Source organism: Clinocottus analis, unplaced genomic scaffold (genome assembly GCF_023055335.1).
Source record: "Clinocottus analis isolate CAN_PGR_092001 unplaced genomic scaffold, fCliAna1.0.p SCAF_16, whole genome shotgun sequence".
NCBI lineage: Eukaryota > Metazoa > Chordata > Actinopteri > Perciformes > Cottidae > Clinocottus > Clinocottus analis.
Window position 1 is genome coordinate 17,529,177 of NW_027175887.1, and position 21,532 is coordinate 17,550,708.

The 21,532-nt window shown below is 48.8% G+C and overlaps 1 protein-coding gene across 1 annotated transcript in view; it reads left to right on the plus strand.

Moving 5' to 3' along the window:
• The first annotated feature begins 5,547 nt into the window (after positions 1 to 5,547).
• The window catches only part of grin2ca (glutamate receptor, ionotropic, N-methyl D-aspartate 2Ca), a 57,629-nt gene continuing 41,644 nt past the window's right edge, over positions 5,548 to 21,532 (plus strand). Inside the window, exon 1 of the mRNA XM_068578222.1 lies at positions 5,548 to 6,674. The gene's annotated coding sequence lies outside the window, so the exon portion shown is untranslated. The remainder of the gene's footprint in view (positions 6,675 to 21,532) is intronic.

Below are 21,532 nucleotides of genomic sequence, written 5' to 3' on the forward strand. Positions count from 1 at the left end.
TCATCCACAGTTTGAGTGTCAAAGCTCTGGATGCCAAAATATCACCGAATCCCTCAGCGGCGTCGCGCCTGCAGAGGGCGCTGACACGCCGTCTGCAGGTGTTGAGGACACACTCCTCAGCTGCAGCGTGTGTGTGTGTGTGTGTGTGTGTGTGTGTGTGTGTGTGTGTGTGTGTGGTGTGTGTGTGTGTGTGAAGTCTCTGGAAGAGGTGCTAACGAGGGAGAGGCGCTCGCCCCGCAGAGAACGTCCTCAACCGGACCGGAGGAGACGAGAGGATTTAGAGCTTTTCATGGTCCCGCTGGAGAGCGAAGAACAAGCGAGAACGTTTGTTTAATTGGCGCGATTGGGAGTTGATGTTCTTTAAATGCAGCGTACTGAAATAGCAGCAGCACTTCCACGTGTCCAAAAGAAGAATCCCAGACGTTCCTCCTGAACTACGCGCCGCAAACTATTTTTACTTCCTGTTCTTTTGTTTGTGGTCGTGTTCCTCTCCGTTTCTTGTAAATGTTTCTTGTTCTCTGATTACATGAAGATGATTTAATTCATGAATAATAAAAAAGTCCAGAGGTCCAACGCCGATGTCGTGTGTTCACGCCCCGGCTCGAGGGATCTCAGAGGGGTCGGATGAAGGTCGAGGTCGCCGCCAAAAACTGTGAAGAAAACATTTCTTTTATAGATCAGGGAGTCGTTTTATCAACGCACTCGTGAGTTAGAGTTGTATACATGCAGCAGCTAGCACAAAGATAGCAGTCAGCTAGCACACAGCTAGCAGTCGGCGATCAATCAGCTAGCAGTCAGCTAGCAGTCAGCGAGCACAGAGCTAGCCATCAGCTATCACATAGCTAGCAGTCAGCTTTCAAACAGCGAGCAGTCAGCTATGCACACAGCTAGCAGTGACCTAGCAGTCAGCTATCACACAGCTAGCAGTGACCTAGCAGTAAGCTATCACACAGCTAGCAGTGACCTAGCAGTAAGCTATCACACAGCTAGCAGTGACCTAGCAGTAAGCTATCACACAGCTAGCAGTGACCTAGCAGTAAGCTATCACACAGCTAGCAGTGACCTAGCAGTAAGCTATCACACAGCTAGCAGTGACCTAGCAGTAAGCTATCACACAGCTAGCAGTGACCTAGCAGTCAGCTATCACACAGCTAGCAGTCAGCTATCACACAGCTAGCAGTCAGCTATCACACAGCTAGCAGTCAGAAAGTAAACGAGCAGTGTTTTGTTCACTCAGATTCTCTGGTGTTTCTTCTGGTTGCTGGCGCCGCGTTGCAGGACTCTGATGTTGTTGACAGCGACTGCATCGTCCATCAGGAGTCTCGGCTCGGGCTGTTGACACCTGAGGTTCCACCGAGTGCACAGACGCTTAATGGCGTGACAGGTTGTGTCCGGGCCCCCGAGGCGCCCGAGGGCCCCGGACCAGACGCCGCCGGCCGCCAGACGGAGACGCCGGACCGCCTCGGGACCCCCGGAGGACCGGCCGTCTGAGACGGCAGCTTCAGGCGCTGACGGCTGAGGAAGAAGAAGAAGAAAAAAGAAGAGGTGTGAAGAGCTGAACGACACCAAGGTGCATTACACAACCTGCTACACAACCTGCTACACAACCTGCTACACAACGTGATTTACTTTTGCTTTTTACGAGACGGCTCCGGCAGCACCAGCGCCGGTCGGGTCGGATGGAGACGCACGTCGGGTTTTATGTGGCGCTGAAAGATTGTGTTGTTGTTGTTGTTGTTTTCAACATATGCCTTTGTTGTTTCATGTCTTCTGTTCCATGTTCAATGCGACACAGATGCGCTCGAGTATCACAAAATTGTGACTTGTATTATAACAACACGACTAGTTCAGAGGCAAAGATTGTCCTGAAGAGATTGCGATCATCAAGTGTTGTTCTTTCCTGAAAAGAGGGCAAATAAATCCAGACGTTCAGTCGGGAGTCGTCGACAATCGGCACGCTCGGCTGAGCTCCTGGAAGCCGAGACGCCGCCGGTCACCGCTCGGAGACGAGGGACGCATTTGGCGTCTCTCGGGATTTACAACCGCCAAGTTTGGCCTTTTTTACCTCGCCGCAGTCACGAGAACACTTCTGAAAATAGCTCCGAGCGAGACAGAAAAAAAGAGAAGAGAAGAAAAGGGACCCCCGTGTTGGTAAATGCCAGATGACGCTTTGATTCCCGGCGACGGAACCAGATGACGTGTCGCTCCTCTGCGTCTGCGAGGGCGGGATCTTTTGGGTCAGATCTCTGCCCGCGATGTCCGCTGAAGCGGGACGGGCCAGGCCACAAGGAGAGAGAGCATATGCCGGCCTTTTTCCTTCCTCCTGACATGTGCCACGCTTCCTCCTCGCCTCGGCGAGATGCTGCCCGCGGCCATGATGCATGATGGGTCGGCCAGAACCGCTGAAAAATAATGTTCTAGTAGTGATCCGGATGTTTGGTTACTGATGTGAGAGAAAAACACTTCAGACTTAAAGGGAGTGTTTGTAATATTGATTTACATCACTGAAGATACCAGAACTACTACTACTACTACTACTACTACTACTACTACTACTACTACTACTCTCTCTCATTGTGGTGTAACTTACTTCACATCCTGAGATACGGAGCTGAATTCATCGTTCATGACCTGACAGGAGCTTTAATTTCTAATAAATTTGCTCCGGTTAAGCCCTTTTATGGGGCACAATGCCTGAATTTGACCAATAAAGCGACTTTATTTAAGTTAAATATTATACAACATCATACATATTAACAATTTCATGTGTAAAAACTCATATGTTCTACTTCAGCGCCCTCCAGTGGCAATAAAACATAGCGACACACGGATCCGTCCGCTCGCCTCGTCGATATCCCACGACAGGAAAAGACACAACTCTCTGAGCTGTTAGTGGCGAAGCGGGCGGAGCCGTGGACGTCCATCACGGCGACGGATCGAGGTCGCGCCGCCCGGCCTCCGGCATCGGAGCGAGGACTTCTTCGTCTTTCGAGGAATTCGTCCCGACAGAAATGAAGACGAATGGCTTTTTCTCGCTCGTCTTCGCGAGAGCGAGATTGTTTGCAGCTGGTCGCTGTGGCCTGGAAGGTGACGCTCAGGCCGTCAAAGTGCAGACTGAAGAGCACTAAGACGTGCACGAGGGGTGAGCGATAACTTCTCGTGCAAAGCAGCAGGTGCAGCTCTGGTCTCTGACCTGTAGGGGGGGCTCATGCTCTGACCCGGAGAGCTCAGGCGGCTGCAGGCGGCGCCGACGACGGTGACGATCGTGAGTTTGAGTTTGAGGCAACAGAAAGGTCGGATACCAGAGTCCAGTCCGTCTTCCCCGCTGGTTCCCGTCCTGACCTTTCAACAAACAAACGCCCGCCGCCATCCCGCCAAACGCCAACCGCCAACGCCGACAGCGAGCCGGGGAGGGGGCCGGCGAAGCCAGCGGCGAGGGGGAACATCTGCCGGACGGCGACCGAGGTCGGCCAAGGTCGAAGCGTTGGAGAGGAGACCGCCTCCGTCGATCAGTGGACGTCCTGAACGCCGCTCAGGAAGCCGCTTTAACGTCGTTAAAGATGCTCATCGTGGGCTTTACGGAAAGGTGTAAAACTAAAGGTTGATCAGATGCATCCATGGAGAATATATTTTACATAAAAAACATCCTCCAGCGCGCTGCAGGCGGCTCTCGGGCCACCGAGCCGCCGCCGGCGGCGACTCCATGCATTTTACAAAGTCGTCAAACCGACGCGTCGTTTCCACCATTTCCCGTATCGAGGGTGTCGAATCAAAAACTTCTCCGGACATTTAAAGCCTGCAGACGGCCGGCGGGCCTCGCGGTGCGGCCGGATCGCTCGCTGGTTCGATGCCGATAGTTCAGGCTGTGAATAAAAAACAAGGCGACCGCCCTCGTTCACTGCAATGCAGCTGAGCAGGAATCCATCCATCCATTACCTCTAACCGCTCATCCTGCTCAGGGTCACGGGGAGTGTGTGTGTGTGTGTGTGTGTGTGTGTGTGTGTGTGTGTGTGTGTGTGTGTGTTGAGGCGGTGTATACGCCCTGGACAGGTGGCCAGAGGCTGTGCAGGACTGTAAAAAAAAAAAGGAATTTCATTGAAGATAATCATCAAATTTAACGTGGTCAATAAAGCTGAAGCGGGTTTTTTACTACAAAATAAGAGGGAAATATTTTTGGATGTATTGCATTTAAATGTCAGGAAACATATTTACAGGAGAAGATCATCCATTTAGTCGCCCCCTGGTGGTCAGGAGAGAGAATGCAGCTTTAACACATGAAGCATAGACTTCTATACAACCAGAGTAGTCGCCCCCTGGTGGTCAGGAGAGAGAATGCAGCTTTAACACATGAGGCATAGACTTCTATACAACCAGAGGAGTCGCCCCCTGGTGGTCAGGAGAGAGAATGCAGCTTTAACACATGAAGCATAGACTTCTATACAACCAGAGGAGTCGCCCCCTGGTGGTCAGGAGAGAGAATGCAGCTTTAACACATGAAGCGTAGACTTCTATACAACCAGAGGAGTCGCCCCCTGGTGGTCAGGAGAGAGAATGCAGCTTTAACACATGAAGCATAGACTTCTATACAACCAGAGGAGTCGCCCCCTGGTGGTCAGGAGAGAGAATGCAGCTTTAACACATGAGGCATAGACTTCTATACAACCAGAGGAGTCGCCCCCTGGTGGTCAGGAGAGAGAATGCAGCTTTAACACATGAAGCGTAGACTTCTATACAACCAGAGGAGTCGCCCCCTGGTGGTCAGGAGAGAGAATGCAGCTTTAACACATGAAGCGTAGACTTCTATACAACCAGAGGAGTCGCCCCCTGGTGGTCAGGAGAGAGAATGCAGCTTTAACACATGAAGCGTAGACTTCTATACAACCAGAGGAGTCGCCCCCTGGTGGTCAGGAGAGAGAATGCAGCTTTAACACATGAAGCGTAGACTTCTATACAACCAGAGGAGTCGCCCCCTGGTGGTCAGGAGAGAGAATGCAGCTTTAACACATGAAGCGTAGACTTCTATACAACCAGAGGAGTCGCCCCCTGGTGGTCAGGAGAGAGAATGCAGCTTTAACACACGAAGCATAGACTTCTATACAACCAGAGGAGTCGCCCCCTGGTGGTCAGGAGAGAGAATGCAGCTTTAACACACGAAGCATAGACTTCTATACAACCAGAGGAGTCGCCCCTGGTGGTCAGGAGAGAGAATGCAGCTTTAACACATGAAGCATAGACTTCTATACAACCGGAGGAGTCGCCCCCTGGTGGTCACACACAGGAGGAAACGCTCTGAGGCTCCGTTAGACTCAGAGAACGTTTCAAGGACAAACCTGTTGATGTCGAGACGACGGGGAGGAAGAAAAAAAAAACGAGAAAGGACGAAAGTTGAGGAATGAATGCGTCCTGAGGAACAAGAGACGATGGATTCTAGCTCTGAAAAAGATGCTGTAGTATGTTGAGAGTTTTTACGGCGGAGGGAGGGAAAAGACGCGGGAGGGAGGGAGAGAGAGAGAGGGAGAGAGAGAGGAGGGCGGGAGGAGAGAGAGGATAAATCCTTACTACATAATGATTAGAGCTCACAAGCCCTTCCTGTGACACGGAGCGGAGGAGTCGGGATTACAGCCCGGCCACAGCGAAGCGGAGTGACAGCGCTGCTGATGGAGGAGGGAGGGGGACGGGGCGACCGGGACAACAAGTGACTGAAGACAACAACAACAACAACAAACACACACACACAGCAAGGTGTGTTCACAAGGAGAAGAGGGGGGAGCAACATTTTTTTTAAAAAGATTTCTATCTGTTCATCCCGACGTTCGTCCCGCCTGATGGAGCGGCCACAAGGGCGCCAGAGGAGGGCGAAGAGGAAGGGGAGACGGGGGAATTAAGACGAGGGTGGTGGTGGTGGTGGTGGTGGTGGTGGTGGTGTCACCCCCCCTGCACAACCTGTGATGGATGGGACCCGCGGCGAGGACAGGTGTGGAGCACATCTGTGTCGGTGTGACAGACGAGGACGAGACCGCGTGACGGGGGTTTGAATAGACCGGGATTTGTTTTGTTGGCTTTTTTCTTTCTTCTGAAGTCTTCGTTCTTCAGCAAGGAGAGGAATTATCTTTCCCTCCCCTCCTCCTCTTCCTCCTCCTCATCTTCCTCCACCTTTCCCCAGAGGTGAGCAGCTGCTGAGGAATTGCTTCACGCGTAAATGTGCAGGCTGAAGGGTCTTTACCTGAAACGCTGCTTCTGAGGGAACTTTCATTCTAACCTGGAACATTTAACTGTGGACAGCCACCATTTGTTCCCCTTCCTCCTCCTCCTCCTCTTCCTCCTCCGGGCACCTGCTCACTTCGATCTCCCTCCATCACTCCGTTCATCCATCCCTCCCTCCCTCCCCCTCTTTTTTTTCCACCAGCGAGTGATAATGTGACCTTCTGCCAAAAGTGCTGGAAACCATGCCACCGTCGCAGCGGGCTGCTCTGCTGCCGCCACTGAAATAGACTCAAACAAGTGCAGGGGAGAGGAAGAGGAGGAAGGGAGGGAAGAGGACGAAGAGGAAGAAGAGACAGGAGAGGGGGGAAAAAAACAAACAAACAAGAAAAACGGAAACCAGGACAGCTTGAAGACCGCAGACCCGGGATGAGCGGCGAGGAGCCGGAGCCGGACGAGCATCGCCAGCGCAGGTAACGGATCACCTCCATCTGCCACTCGGCGCTCCATCTGCTGCCGTGTTGCTCTGCAACTTTACAAACTGAGTGTGCAGATGCGTCTGCTTCTTTTTACTGTGTTTGGAGGTGTGTGTGTCCCACCCTCCTCCTCCTCTTCCTCCTCTTCCTCCTCTCTTGTATCTGTCAATAGAGGAATTGTCAGAGTGCAGAGGATCAGATCAGGAGAAAGACTCGACAGGGTACTTGGCGGGGGATCAGACGAAACGCTACGCTTGGCTTCTTTGTGTGTGTGTGTGTGTGTGTGTGTGTGTGTGTGTGTGTGTGTGTGTGTGTGTGTGGTAACTGTTGCTTTAACCAAGCGAGATGCCTGGGGGGATTAAGCGGAGCGGATCGATGCGTCATTGTAAACAGTTAGAGAGGCTTTGATACCTGCTGCCGGACCGGGAGGCTGCTGGTGCTGGTGGTCCTCATGGTGCTGGTGGTCCTCATGGTGCTGGTGGTGCTGGTGGTCCTCATGGTGCTGGTGGTCCTCATGGTGCTGGTGGTGCTGGTGGTCCTCATGGTGCTGGTGGTCCTCATGGTGCTGCTGCTGGTAGTATTGGTGGTTCTTGTGGTCGTGGTGGTGTCGGTGGTGGTCCTCATGGTGCTGGTGGTGCTGCTGGTGGTGCTGCTGGTGGTGTTGGTGCTGGTGTTGGTGGTACTGGTGGTCGTGGTGGTGTCGGTGGTGGTGATTAGATTAGAAAACTTTAGTGGGGAAACTCATTTGTCACCGAAAGTCATACAGTCAAGAAACACATTAAAAAGAACAAAGAACACAAGAGAACACATGACATATGACATGACATGACACATGACATATGACATATGACATGACACATGACATATGACACATGACATGATATATGAAACATGAAGTTGCTAAATCTAAAAAACACAACTAAAGGTGTTCAACATCTAACTACTGCCAAAACCTTCTGAGTGGTTTGAACTAAAGACCTTCTGAGGGACTAGAGACCTTCTGATTGGTTCAGTAGAACCAAAGACCTTCTGAGTGGTACTTTGGTACCTGAATGCACCGCTGAGTCCGTGAACACACAGTGTGCTGGACGCTCTTCAAAGGGAACGATCGTTTGTACCTTGGCTCTCGTTCTCTTTTCCATGGTGACCTCCAGTGAGCCAATCAGAGAGCCGGCCTTTCTGATCACCTTATTGATCCTGTTGCTATCATCCACAGTCATGACGCCGCGGCAGAGCACCAGATGAAACCCTGATGGGAAACATGAAGAAGCTCTCTGCTGAAGTCAAAGAACAGGTCTTCAGGTCTTTAGGTCCTCATGTCTGCAGGTCTTTAGGTCCTCATGTCTTCAGGTCTTTAGGTCGTCGTCAAGTCTTCAGGTCTTCATGTATTCAGGTCTTTAGGTCTTCATGTCTTTAGATCTTCATGTCTTCAGGTCTTCATGTGTTCATGTCTTTAGGTCTTCATGTCTTTAGGTCTTCATGTCTTTAGGTCTTCAGGTATCTTTAGGTCATCAGATCTTTAGATCTTCAGAGACCTGAGTGGGTTTTAGGTCTTCATGTCTTCACATCTTCAGGTATTTAGGTCTTCATGTCTTCAGGTATTTAGGTCTTCATGTCTTCAGGTCTTGACTTGGTGAAGCCGACAGCTCCGGCACGTTGCCAGCACGTTTCCTCTGTGGTTGTATAGAGTCCTGCAGCCGTTTATCAGCATAGAACGAGACCTTTAGAGACACTGAAGGTTTGATGTAAAGGCTCAATTCATCCATTAGGATGGAAGACGTAGTCCACTCGCCTTGAGAACAGAGGTTCAAGACCCAAAAGGTCTTCCATAGATCAACAAGAGGACTTAAGATGATTGACACGTCGTTCTGTTGTTCAAAAGGATTGTTTCTTCCAAAAGGTTGTAGGTCGTATGTTCAATTATTTTTAAAAAAAAACACCCTTCCACAGGTGTGTGTTTAACTCCTGTGCTGCTCCTCCTCCTCTTCCTCCTCCTCTTCCTCCTGCTCCTCCTCCTCCTCCTCCACCTGAGAAGGAGCGTGAGCGTGGAAGGAGACGGCGTGATCGGCCGGTTAGGCAGGTGAAAAATGGCCGTTCATTATATGATGCCAACCATGCCCTAGTTTCAGTAATGGGATGTACTGGCATGTATGTGAGGGGCAATGTGTGTGTGTGTGTGTGTGTGTGTGTGTGTGTGTGTGTGTGTGTGTGTGTGTGTGTGTGTGTGTGTGTGTGTGTGTGTGTGTGTGTGCGCAGTCTGATCAACTGCACAACTCATACATTTAATGAAAAGGCAGATTTATTTAGTTTTAGACGGATGCTCTTCTGGCTCCTCCCCCCCTCGCTCCCCAATGTCAATCACACCTCTGGAGGACAAAATGTCCTCACATACACACACACACACAGACACACACACACACACACACACACACACACACACACACACACGCTCATTAACACAGCAGCAACAGTGTGATTGTCATTGTACTGTAATGCGGACACTTAAAGGGACAGCGCGCCACCAAATTCACTCACACTCACACACACACACACACACACACTTAATTTACCTGTTAACCCGTGTGGATAGTTTTGGTTTTTGGAGACGTCGCCTTCTTCGCGATAAAAACTTTCGACTTGTGAAGGAATCCTGTAAGTTTGAACTAAATTAGACCATAAAACACGTGACTGAGGAACAGCTGAGGAGAAGCCATCAATGCAGAGGAACCACCTGCAGGAACTTTTAATGAGGCGCTAACTTCCTGGTAGCAACATCCTGGTAAAGCATGCATGTCTGTATTTGCAGGACGTGCATGCTGCAGCGTGCAGCTCGCATGCGGCTGCTCGCATGCGGCTGCTCGCATGCGGCTGCGTGAAGCGGACGCTGCTGCGTTGATTGACAGCCGGCCACCAGCGCGCAGGCAGTTAAACGGTTTTGCTGCAGAGAGGCGGGGCCGAGGGGTAAGGACTTCCTCCAAGGTCACGGGATGGGGGGGGTCTGGCCGGCGGTGCTGCTGCAGGTGCACAAGGTGCAGGGGGTGCAGGGGGTGCAGGAGGTGCAGGAGTCCTCGGGGTGCGAGGCGATCCCTGATGAGACCGTACACTCGGTGGGGCAACCAGCAGCGTTGCTCTCTCTCTCCGTAAGTTGATGGTTGCGCTCACGGCCACAACAGAAACATTTATATTCACGGCGCCGCTCGCACCTCGGCTAACGGCCGGTCCCTGTTGAGGAGGAGCCACGGGCTTAGGTGGAGGAGGGGTCGGGTCCTCCCCCCTCGCACCCCCCCCCCCCCCCTGTTTCCTGTCACTCTGCTGCCTCTCGTGGATTCTGACATCAAACTGTTTGTGTGTGTGGCGCATATGCAATTTGTAATACGAGGGAAATTGATTAGCCTAATTGTTTTCGATTCAAAGCTGCGCGCACATGTGTGTGTGTGTGTGTGTGTGTGTGTGTGTGTACGTGTGTGTGTGTGTGTGCTGCTTAATTTTTCACAATTAGCCCTGAGCTCTGACGCGGCGGGAGAGCGTCTCCATGAAGGATGATGACAAGAATAACCTTAGAGAGATGAAGCCTGCAAAGTGATGTTTGGAGGGTGTGTGTGTGTCTGTGTGAGGTGTGTAGTGTGTGTGTGGTGGTGTGTACAGGTGTGTGTGTGTGTGTGTGTGTGTGTGTGTGTGTGAGCGACCTCTGAACAGAGAGAACACGACACTTTGACACTGCGGTTGTGACGTAGTTGAGGTTCATGCTGACTTCCTGTTCCCCCCCCCCCCCCTCACATACACACACCTACACACACACACACAAACACACACACACACACCCTCCTCATGCGGACCCGGGGAAGACGCTCCAGAACCTTTGACACCTTTCCCAAAAGCTGAAGCGTCGTTTTCACCGCAGAGAGGATCGATACTTCATCTCCAGAGCGGACGAAGGAGCCAGAGAGCTCCAGAGATTACTTTCAGGACAGAAACTTCTACATGTTTTAGCTTCAATTACATGAACAGGTGTGTGTGTGTGTGTGTGTGTGTGTGTGTGTGTGTGTGTGTGTGTGTGTGTGTGTGTGTGTGTGTGTGTGTGTGAGAGAGTCTGTCACTCACACACTCGCTTTACTCATTATTCTAACGCTTTCCTTTAATGCTGAACGACTTCTTTCCAAGAAACCTTAAGAAGAAAATCTCTTGTGGACTCGTCTGGTTTCAGAGAAATGAAGTCTCTTTTTAAACAACATAAACTTAATTATCTCCACAACCACGACGTTTATTAACTTAATTTAAAGTGCTGCGACACTGCAACCCGTCTGAACTGTCCGTCCTGATGAATGATGATCATATAAATAAGGAAACAAATGCATTTCATTATTTCGGGGTGAGCTGGCCCTTTAAATTGATTGTAGTCGGGTTTATCTTTTTACAAGCCTGCTTTAAACTACATGGGCAGAATGAACAGAGGAAGACACACACACACACACACACACACACACACACAGGGTAGATTAAAAACAAAGTGGTATGCTCATATGTGGATTAGAGCGTGTGCACATGTGTGTGTATGTCAGAGATCAGCTGTATGTGTGAGCCGCCACCGAGTCAACTTGGAGAGCAAGCTGATGACAGCTGGCCCGCTCTGTTAGGGGGTTGCGTGTGTGTGTGTGTGTGTGTGTGCGTGTGTGTGTGTGTGTGTGTGTGTTGGGGGGGCGGTCTGGTTCTGCAAGGGCAGCCGCGGGCCTCAGCTTAACCAGGGTCTTACACTGATCCCTGCTCCACATACGAGGCCGAGCGTAGGAAGGGAGGACTCCTCCCGCCACGAGGAGTCGCCTTGCGAGGGCGGGGTTTACATCCGGGTCGGCCACGCGGGGGTCAGAGTGGGAATATTAATATCAGGGCGCCGCGGCGAGGCCCTTAAGCCTCAGGTAAACGGGACAAAATGGATTACATTCGCGCCGCCGCGGTAATCTGCAGCCTAGCTAACGCTGTCGCCCTCCCGGAAAAAACAAAAAACACTCGCAATCTGTTCGATCTCGCGGAGGAAAAAAAAAAAAGGGACCGCCGCCATGACGCCGTTAGCTAAATGTGATCAAGCAAAGAGAGAGAGATGGAGGGAGGGGGGATGTAAACCAAAAAACATCTGTCCGGTGACTCGTGTCCTCAGATGAAACGCGGCGATGTTTCGTGTGGATTCATTACTCACAGAAACACTCAGACTTGTGTTGATTGTTTTCAGAACGTGGAGTTCAAAGTCGCGGCGGCTTCAGCCGCTCGATTGGGATTTTTTTCCAAAGGCGGAAAACGGTAATAAAGCACAAAACGACGGCGGCGGCTTTCCATCTGCCGCCGCCGCGTTTACAAAAACCCGGCGAAGCGACGACACAGTCGGGGGAAAAAAAAGATCCAACTGCTGAATATTTAAATCCTTACACACACTCAGAAGAGAGACACACACCAGCAAAAAGCCTGAACGCCCTTCGATTGATTCCTGTAGAAGACGTACAAGACGTCGCCTCCCCCTCCTCGTACAGATCAGATTCATTGGGCTTTCACGGGCTCGGCAGATTAAGTGCATGTTGTGTGACGGTAACGTGGAGGCTTGCATGTCTTCAACATGTTCCATGTGTCACGGCTGGAAGGGAAGGCGACGGCGCTTCTGTGACAGAAACCACTTTTACTGAGTGAGTCTGAGTGTCGCCGTAAATCACGAGCGGCTTCGCTAGTAAAACGCTGCAGGACGCCAGATACTCACGCTATGTTTTTATTTTTTATATATATATATATATATATGACAGCCATTTGTCACACGGCCATCACAGAGGAAACCTTAGAGTCCAGCGGTAACTCAACAGACTTCCTCAAGACTCGCTGCGGGAATCTCGACACCTCGACCTTCACAAGAAAATGGAGCAAGATGTTTTGTTCCGAAAGGAGTCGAAATAAATGTGATTCATGTTTTGTTTCAGGGTTGCTCTGAAAGCAATCTGATCGTACTCCTCCCGTGTTGCAAGTGTCACGTTTGACCACGACGACGAAACACCGTAAAGGTCGGGTTACGAGCCGCTACGACAGTCGATGGGTGTCCACCGCTGCAGCAAGCTAGCGCTGCTGCTAGCTCCCCGGTGTAGCAAACTAGCGCTGCTGCTAGCTCCCCGGTGTAGCAAGCTAGCGCTGCCGCTAGCCTCGGCTCGATGCCTGACTCCGGTGGCGGGGACGCGGCAGCTAGCAGCAGCGGGGAGCTAGCAGCAGCGCTAGCTTGCTACACCGGGGAGCTAGCAGCAGCGCTAGCTTGCTACAGCGGGGGACACCCAACAAAGGTCGTAGCGGCTCGTAACTTGACATTTACGATACATGTAAGCTAGAACTAGCGCCTTCTTTTCAGTCATGAGATTACAAAAAAGTCAGGTGAGTGTCGTACTTCAGTAACAGCACATTAGCGGTTGTTTTAAACCGAACAGCAAGCTAATCCTAAACCCAGCTACGTAGTTTTGTAGCTTAAACCGTGACTGAGTTTCCTGTGAAGACAGAAGTTCATTTTGTTATTAGATATTCAAACAGCATCTTCTGTGAAACATCTCTCTCCGACACCAGCAACAGCCCACGTTTATGTTTTCATCTCCACTTGAAAGCACTTAAAATTCGTTCTGTTTCCTTCATTCTGTGTCGTGTGAAAATATGTTCATTCACGATTCTACAGATTGTCCTTTTTATGGTTCTTTTGACATTTCCTCCCTCGCCTGAAAACAGTTTGATTGATGGAAGCGAAGAGCGGCGTCGGACCTGAAAAGCAGAGGCGATTGTCTCGACCCGCTCTCGGATTGCTTTGACTGTCATGGAACTTTTTTTAGTGCATTAATATTTGATGAGTTATTTGCAAACTTAATGGCAGGAATGCAGCAGTTGTTTGTGCACTCAGCCGTCCCGTGGAGGGTTTGCTAAATTCAGCTCTGGCAACTCAAGTATTTGTTTCCTAAATGTCTCGGAGTCAGAAGGAGTTGCTGACGCGCCGCTTTGTGTCAAGTTATCGCTTTGAGACGCTTCCTCTTCCTTCACATCCTGACACACGAAGATGAGACGATATCACCAATGACAAGTGCAACGTTCAGTCCGTCGTCACTCAAGAGCAGACGATTAAAACTAATCGTCTCGGCGGATCTGACGTCGCCGTCCTGACATTGATCGACGTATCAAACACGGCTCCTATGAACCTCGTTTGTTGAGGGTTTTCCTACAAGAGCCAATAACACGCGACGATTTTCACTGGATGAACGAATACGGTCTTTTCAGAATAAACTTCCGGCTTCACAGGAAGCAATTTAGTTAAGTTTAGGCAACATAACGACTTAATCAACGACACTCATTAGTTAGGTTTAGCCAACAGAACAACTTTAGACAAAACTAAATAGTTAGGTTTAATCAACAAAACTAATAAGTTAGGTTTAGGAAACAAAACTAATTAGTTACATTCAGCCAACAAAACAAATTACTTAAGTTAAGCCAACAAAACAACTTAAGTTAAGCCAACAAAACAACTTACTTAAATTAAGCCAACAAAACAACTTACTTAAGTTAAGCCAACAAAACAACTTACTTAAGTTAAGCCAACAAAACAACTTACTTAAGTTTAGCCAACAAAACAACTTACTTAAGTTAAGCCAATAAAACAACTTACTTAAGTTAAGCCAATAAAACAACTTACTTAAGTTAAGCCAATAAAACAACATAGTTTTGGGAACAGTTTGTTTGGGTTAAAATAACTACAGAAGTAGTTTCTGAAGTACGAGTCAAGTGAAAAATGAATCAACGTTGACGTGGTTGCACGCGGGCTCATTGCAGTTGATGAGACTGATCTGCACTGATGCATAATTGAATTACATGACATTGTTTGTCAGTGTTTGAGGTTTGTTTAGCTGCTTCATCTCGTTGCGTCCTCTTTATCTGCAGTGAAACAACGGCTGTGCTTCTCGGTGAACCTTCATCTGGCTTTCTTTATATTAGCCGCTGTTTTTTAGACGCGTGGTGTGGAAATGTTGCCCCATGTGTGGCGATGGATGTGGAGTCAAGGTCAAAGGACCCTTCAACACTCATCTGGATTCATCACCCTGCTGTGTGAGGTGTTGAACTGAAATAATTGGCCTTGGACCGACCTTGAACCGACACCGCCGACCCGACGGCCACGGATGGATAAAATCCACGGCACTGCGACTGCTTCCTGGTTCCTGCGTCTCCTGTTTGCTATCTGGACTCCACGGCGATAGAGAAATGGGTCTGGTCCTCTTAATTAACTCCTCGTCCATTACTCAGCGCCGGGCCATGTGGAGCTCAGCCAGACTCATGAATACAAAAGAGATGTCATTGTCTTTAATGTGTTTGAATAGACTTCTCACAAAGCCAACGGGATGCCCGGGATGTGACTAATGCTGTGAACTGTTCTGCAGGAGCAGCCAAACCCTTCACGGACACATTACACACACACACACAACACCAGATTTTGGAGGTTTCAATTTGTCTCGTGGCTTTTTTTTGGCGTTCTGGACAAATGTCCACAAATCAGCCGGAGATAGGAGTTTTTATATTCATGGTGATCTGGGTTAAGATCTGATTGCCCAAGCGATCTATCAGGACCTTCAGAGGGGGCGGGGTCAGGGGCAGGAGTTGATTTTGGCTCCTGATATTGTTTTTGTTCATCGGAGATGAGTCACGAGATACAGGGGAGGATTCACATGAGCTGAGAGGAGCTTTTTCGGGTGAACTGCAGAGAAACAAAACGCACAAAATACTTTACACGATTTGACATTGACTCAGGACACGTGGACGCACGCCAAGTATGTCAAACTGCGGGTATTTCTGGCTCGTTACCTCTCTCTGCCATCACTGTACTTATTCAGCTGATGAATCTGCAGATTAGTTAAACGGCTGTGGGTTTAAGGAGATTAGCGCGGCTGTATTTTATTCAGAGCCCAGCTAAACGTATTCACACAGGTGGAAGCAAAGAGAGACTTTGTAATTACGGGGTGATGAGTCCTCACGTCGGGATAGTGGAGGTCAAATATCTGTGAATTTACTCTAATTCAGACGTAACTTACTCCTTCATTAGGTGTATACAATGATTTTTAAATAATCCAATATGAATCTTACCATATTCTCATTGCAGGCTGCTGTTTGTGTTGCATTTGACTTTGATAACATGGAGGGTGGTAAAATATGAATACCAGGCAAACTTGCATCTTAAAATACATTTACACGTCATGTGCGTTGGTGCGTTGACAAATGTGCAAATTGATTCAACTGAGAAAGAATCAGATGCTGAACACACAAAAAAGAGGGAATGTGTGAAGTGCTGTGACACGTGACATTTGAATTATTAAAGGTAGACGTGACCCACAAAATGACCTTTTCGATATCAATATCTCAACCGGCTTGTTTTTTTAAAAGTTTGTGTTAAGCCCTGCGATCTCAATCCCAATGCATGCTGGGATAAATTACACCCCCGCTCAAACCATGAACTGCGTGCAACAGGAGAAGTACCGTAAAAGTCGGGTGTCCCCGCTGTAGCCAGCTAGCGCTGCTGCTAGTCCACCACTAGCGCTAGCAGCTAGAAGGGGAAGCTAGCAGCAGTACTAGCTTGCTACAGGGGGAGCTAGCAGCAGTAATAGCTTGCTACAGGGGGGAGCTAGCAGCAGCGCTAGCTTGCTTCAGTGAAGAGCTAGCAGCAGCACTAGCTTGCTACAGGGGGAGCTAGCAGCAGCACTAGCTTGCTACAAGGGGAGCTAGCAGCAGCACTAGCTTGCTACAGGGGGAGCTAGTAGCAGTACTAGCTTGCTACAGGGGGAGCTAGCAGCAGCACTAGCTTGCTACAGGGGGAGCTAGTAGCAGCACTAGCTTGCTACAGGGGGAGCTAGCAGCAGCGCGAGCTTGCTACAGCGAGGAGCTAGCAGCAGCAGCACTAGCTTGCTACGGGGGGAGCTAGCAGCAGCACTAGCTTGCTACAGCGGAGACACCCACCAACAGATAGGAGCCCAAAACAAGCGAGAAAACCGAACTCCTTGCGAATGTGGCCCTTGGATGTGATCATTTTAAGGGACAGAACTATTATATGTTTGGCAGTTAAAACCAAAAAAGGGATGTTGTTTTTCCCGGGGAGGCGGCCATGAAGCAGAAGGACGATGTTAGGAGTCACAACATGCTTCAAACTCAGTCAGGTCAAGCTAATATTGATAAAGCATTGTGATAGAACCATTTGTATGGCGAGGCAGCAGATGGAGGTCCCTGTTGGTTCTTTGCCCTAATTAGCCGCCTCACTTGTTCCTATAATCTCTTCTCTTGTGACTTTGCCGCAGCGCGTTGTGGCCGCATAGCGGAGCGATGTGCTGAGGTGCTAGCGTGTTGCATGGAGCGGTTTTGTATCAGTCTTGCAGTCGAGGTCAATAAAGGTGACGGAGGACTGAACGGCTTGAGGAGCCCGGCGCAAGATTGTCCTCGAAGGAAGACGCTGATGGCGTCTGCGAGAAAAAGGAGGAGGGGCTTGTCGTGGAGGGGCGAGGGGGGTGGAGCCGGGCGTATCGCCTTAATGAGCTGGGTTAAGTACTAAGTTGGAGGACTTCGTCACAATTCAAAACGATCAATAGCAGAAGAGGAAGAAAAAAGGGGAAACTTTAGTCCACAGGGTTTAATCCGGTGAGACTGGAGGATGCATTGTGGGAAATTCCAGCTGTTATTGACACGGCCAGGAAGCGTGAAATTAAAAAAAAAAACACACACAGTTGACGAAAATGACATGAAATGAGAAAATAAATGGATGTAAATTATTCTCTGCAGAAAAGCAGATTTGTGGGAACACAATGCGCAGCAGCAGGTGAGCATCAGCTCCGTCTGCGGCGTCGGCCTCGTACACGTTGAGCAGGAAGTGTCGACGTGTGCAGAAATAACTTTTACTCGCCTTATCAACAATACTCAAAACACACAGGAGAGATAACACATGTGCGGGCTCAACGTGCAGCTGTACCGTTTGCATTATTGCCGGCTCAGTTTGTCACCACGCTAAAAGGAAATGATGTGATCGTGGGATAAAGGTAATAATAATAATGATTTTTTCTTTTAATAATGCACTTCTTGAATGGCAGCGTGTTTCCATCGTGAGTCACCCACTAGAGGGGGATGAGCACTTTTTAAACGTTTGTTAGTCAAACAACCCTGAAGAAGGAGAATTCAAAAGGTTGTCTCTTGTTTTGTTGGATTAATCTCACAATGATGACATCATCAGTTGAACAGCCAATAGCAACAAGATCGAAATAATGAATTAAAAACTGTCTTTAGTTATTTTCTATGTTCTCTTGTACGATAGAGGAAAACAACCTTCAGCTTCGATAACTTTCCATTGGGAGACAGCGCTGCCGTGTGTGTGTGTGTGTGTGTGTGTGTGTGTGTGTGTGTGTGTGGTTTGTTTGAGTCACGTTGCGGGGACACATATCTTTGCGGTGACATTGTGGGGACCGACCTCCCGAATCTGTCAAATCTTCTTTCCTCAAGCCACGATCCCGAGAGATAACCCAAATAATGTGCACACATGTCCTCGGTGAATGTTTGTGGTTCAATTTAAAAGTTTAAAAAAACACAGCAGGGACAATATTTTGGCATCGAAAGAAGAGAGATAGTTTAACATTCGTAGTCCATGTCCGAGCAGGATTTTGTTGGCTGCAATGCAACCTGGGAAACTACCAACTATCATCTGATAATATACGTACTTTTTTTATACATTTAAAAGCGTGAGATTTAAACCGTTTCGATTGCCTCTTAAGGGCTCTCAACATGGCGCAGCCGAGGTCATAGCTAACGGTGTTATCACATGCCACCGATTACCAAAAGAAAGAAGAAATGGATCCATGTGAAGGACGTCTCTCCACAAAGTGGACACATTATATGATGCATATAAATGATATATGGATGCTCCATCAACACATTTTTAATTTTATTTCAACTCCAATTGCGGCGTCAAACAGGATAATATCAAGAAATGAATCAAATATACGTTTTTCAAACTCAACTTTGCTTCAAAGAGATGAAAAATGCAAAATCCATGAGTGAAAAACTCTGGAAACAATAAGCAGTAATGATAAGAGTACTACTATCGGAAATACTCATCTTTTTAACAGGTGGTCTGAGACGCTAAGAGATATTTAAAAAATGCATCTAAACAGTTAAACACTTCTACTTCCAGGTGTTCACTTCTGTGATTAAGGCAAATAATGAGTATTGAAACTGTGGGATTATTACTTTCCAGTTAGATTTCATCAGATAAAATGTCGTAATCTGTGATCACGAGCACCAAACAAGCGCTGTGACGGTTCAGCAATGAAGATATTCGACTCAGACACCTCATGACACACACATAGAAAAATAGCTCAGAGAGGAAAGCAACAAAGAAAAGCTGCAAAGTCTCTGGTTTCAATTAGTGAGCAACACACACACACACACACACACACACACACACACACACACACACACACACACACTGAGGACAAATGAACGGCTGCAGAAATAACGTACAACTCTCTTTAAATCTGCAACACAGCGTGTCATTCGATCATGAACTGTGATTGGATGTTACGCAACACAATGATTAGTGCGTTGCATAACAACACAACAGCTTCGTAACTAGTTATGATAGTTCATGCTTCACGCCAGCACGTCTATATATAAAACACGAGGGTTTTAATTAGTGAACCATATCCCTCGCTCTGTCGCCAGGTGCAGAACGAGTCATGCACGAGCCAATCAGGAGCCTCGCATGACGCACACAGACTCCATCTTGTATACATGTAGTGTGAATGTAAATGTAATGTATCCGTGGACGTACGAGTCATGCATCCTCCACACGCTGTGACCTTTTGATCCCCGGCATCAGGGTGAATCCTTAAGCCCTCGGACACACACTCACACACTCACACACACACACACACACACACAGGAAGAGGGCCGTTGCAGTGGAGGATTTAGACCCCAGCGCAGATGAAAAGCCTCTTTATGTTTTCGGTGCAGTTTTAAAGGTTCTGCTGACTTTTTAGTTTCAGGGGTCAGAAGGCTAAAAAATCTACAGGACCAATCTGTAATTCAGCCGCGTCACGAGGCTCAGCCGAAATATCAAAAAGGGACGGTTAGGATTTTGGAATTTATTTATTTTTTTTGAAGTGGGGTTGTACGAGGTGCTTCATCATCGTCGGTGTCGAACTGTATTATTACGACAGTAGAGGGAGGAACCGGCACGGGAGCAAAGCAGCGCTCGCCAGGCTTAACCGGACGCCATATTTAGAATATCTAGAATATATTTTCATGGTTTCACCTCGTTGCCGGACCTTTGTGTTAACCATACGCGCTCTTCAGAGACACAGAACCAGTGGCGTCGTGGATCGTAATGACACAGTAGGATCAATATTATTGGGCAAATGCAAATTAAAAACGTTACGGAGATGCGGTCAAATGCCATCTTGTAAAATGTAGTTTTGGTTTAAAAGTTGAATAAATCGACTGAAAAGAGATAACAGCTTCAGAAAGGTCTCAATACAGCTGATCCACAGCAGTGCATTGCTTTGCAACCACACCTGCAAACATCCGTACCGTCCCTTTAAATACGTTAAATTGGAAGTTCCTCCTCGTAGCCGTTGGGATTTTCTCTGTATGTTGACGAGACAAAGCCTTGTCACGAAGTTATTGATGACTCATTTCCAGTGTGCTTTAGTTCTACATCCACCACCGCCGAGATTCGACCTTCATGTACCTGCCTCAGCTGTTCCTCCCCCCCCCCCCCCCCCCCCCACCTCCCCCGTACACCTCCAGCGCCTTGATTAAAAACACGGGAAGGTCGGAAACTCTTCAGCATTTCGACCACGTATACGTCGCTCGCCCATCAGAGGCGTTAACCCTAAACTGTCCCGCTGCCGTCGCAGCTGAAACACGACGGGTGTCATTGGCGGGAAGGTGACGGATCCCCTCTGCACGGCGGGGACGAACCGATTTACAACGTGATTTATGAGCCGGCTCCGTCACATGCAGGACATGCATACATATATACATGAACATGCACGCGCGTGTGATGTGTTGGGTTTCAGCTACAGTGACATGGCTGGAAAAAAATCAAATCCTGTGATAACTATTCTAGAGATGCGCCCGAGCTGCCGTTCATCTGCCTCCTCGAAGGGAAACTCACGTCTCAAAACAGGAAGTGGAGCTTTGGCGACGCGCCAAAAGCGCTTGATAAAGTTTCTGCACTACAATCAAGCCGAAAGGCTGCGACGCCTGGCGGGGATTACCGAGGGATTACAATACATTCACCCCACTGGGATGCCGTCATAGTGTGTGTGTGTGTGTGTGTGTGTGTGTGTGTGTGTGTGTGTGTGTGTGTGTGTGTGTGTGTGTGTGTGTGTGGATCCCTCAGGGCCACAAACACAACTGTGACAGATTTGACAAAGAGCCCCGAGTCTGTCTGACAGCTCCACGCTCGCCTGATGTCTGGCTACATACACGACGGGAGCGCTCGAATCGACGGGGTTTTCCACGCCGTGGCGCTCTGCCAGCGGGCCTTTCCAGACGAGGCCGGGAGCGAAGCAATTAAGCTTTTATTTTGGAAAAGGAGACGGGTCGTCCAAGAGTATCTGGTTGCAATCCAGTCCGTTAGTGACGCAATGTTGCCCAGAGAAACTTGGATTTTCTTCAAAAAAAGCTGACTTGGGGACTTTCAAAAATCGTTCTGTAAATTTAGGCTGTTTGAATAATTCAAATGTAAGTTTAGGAAGAAAAAAAAAGAACAAACTTTTCCTGAAAGAGCTTACAAACGGCGTTAACGACACGGCGGACGGCGTATAGACGAACAC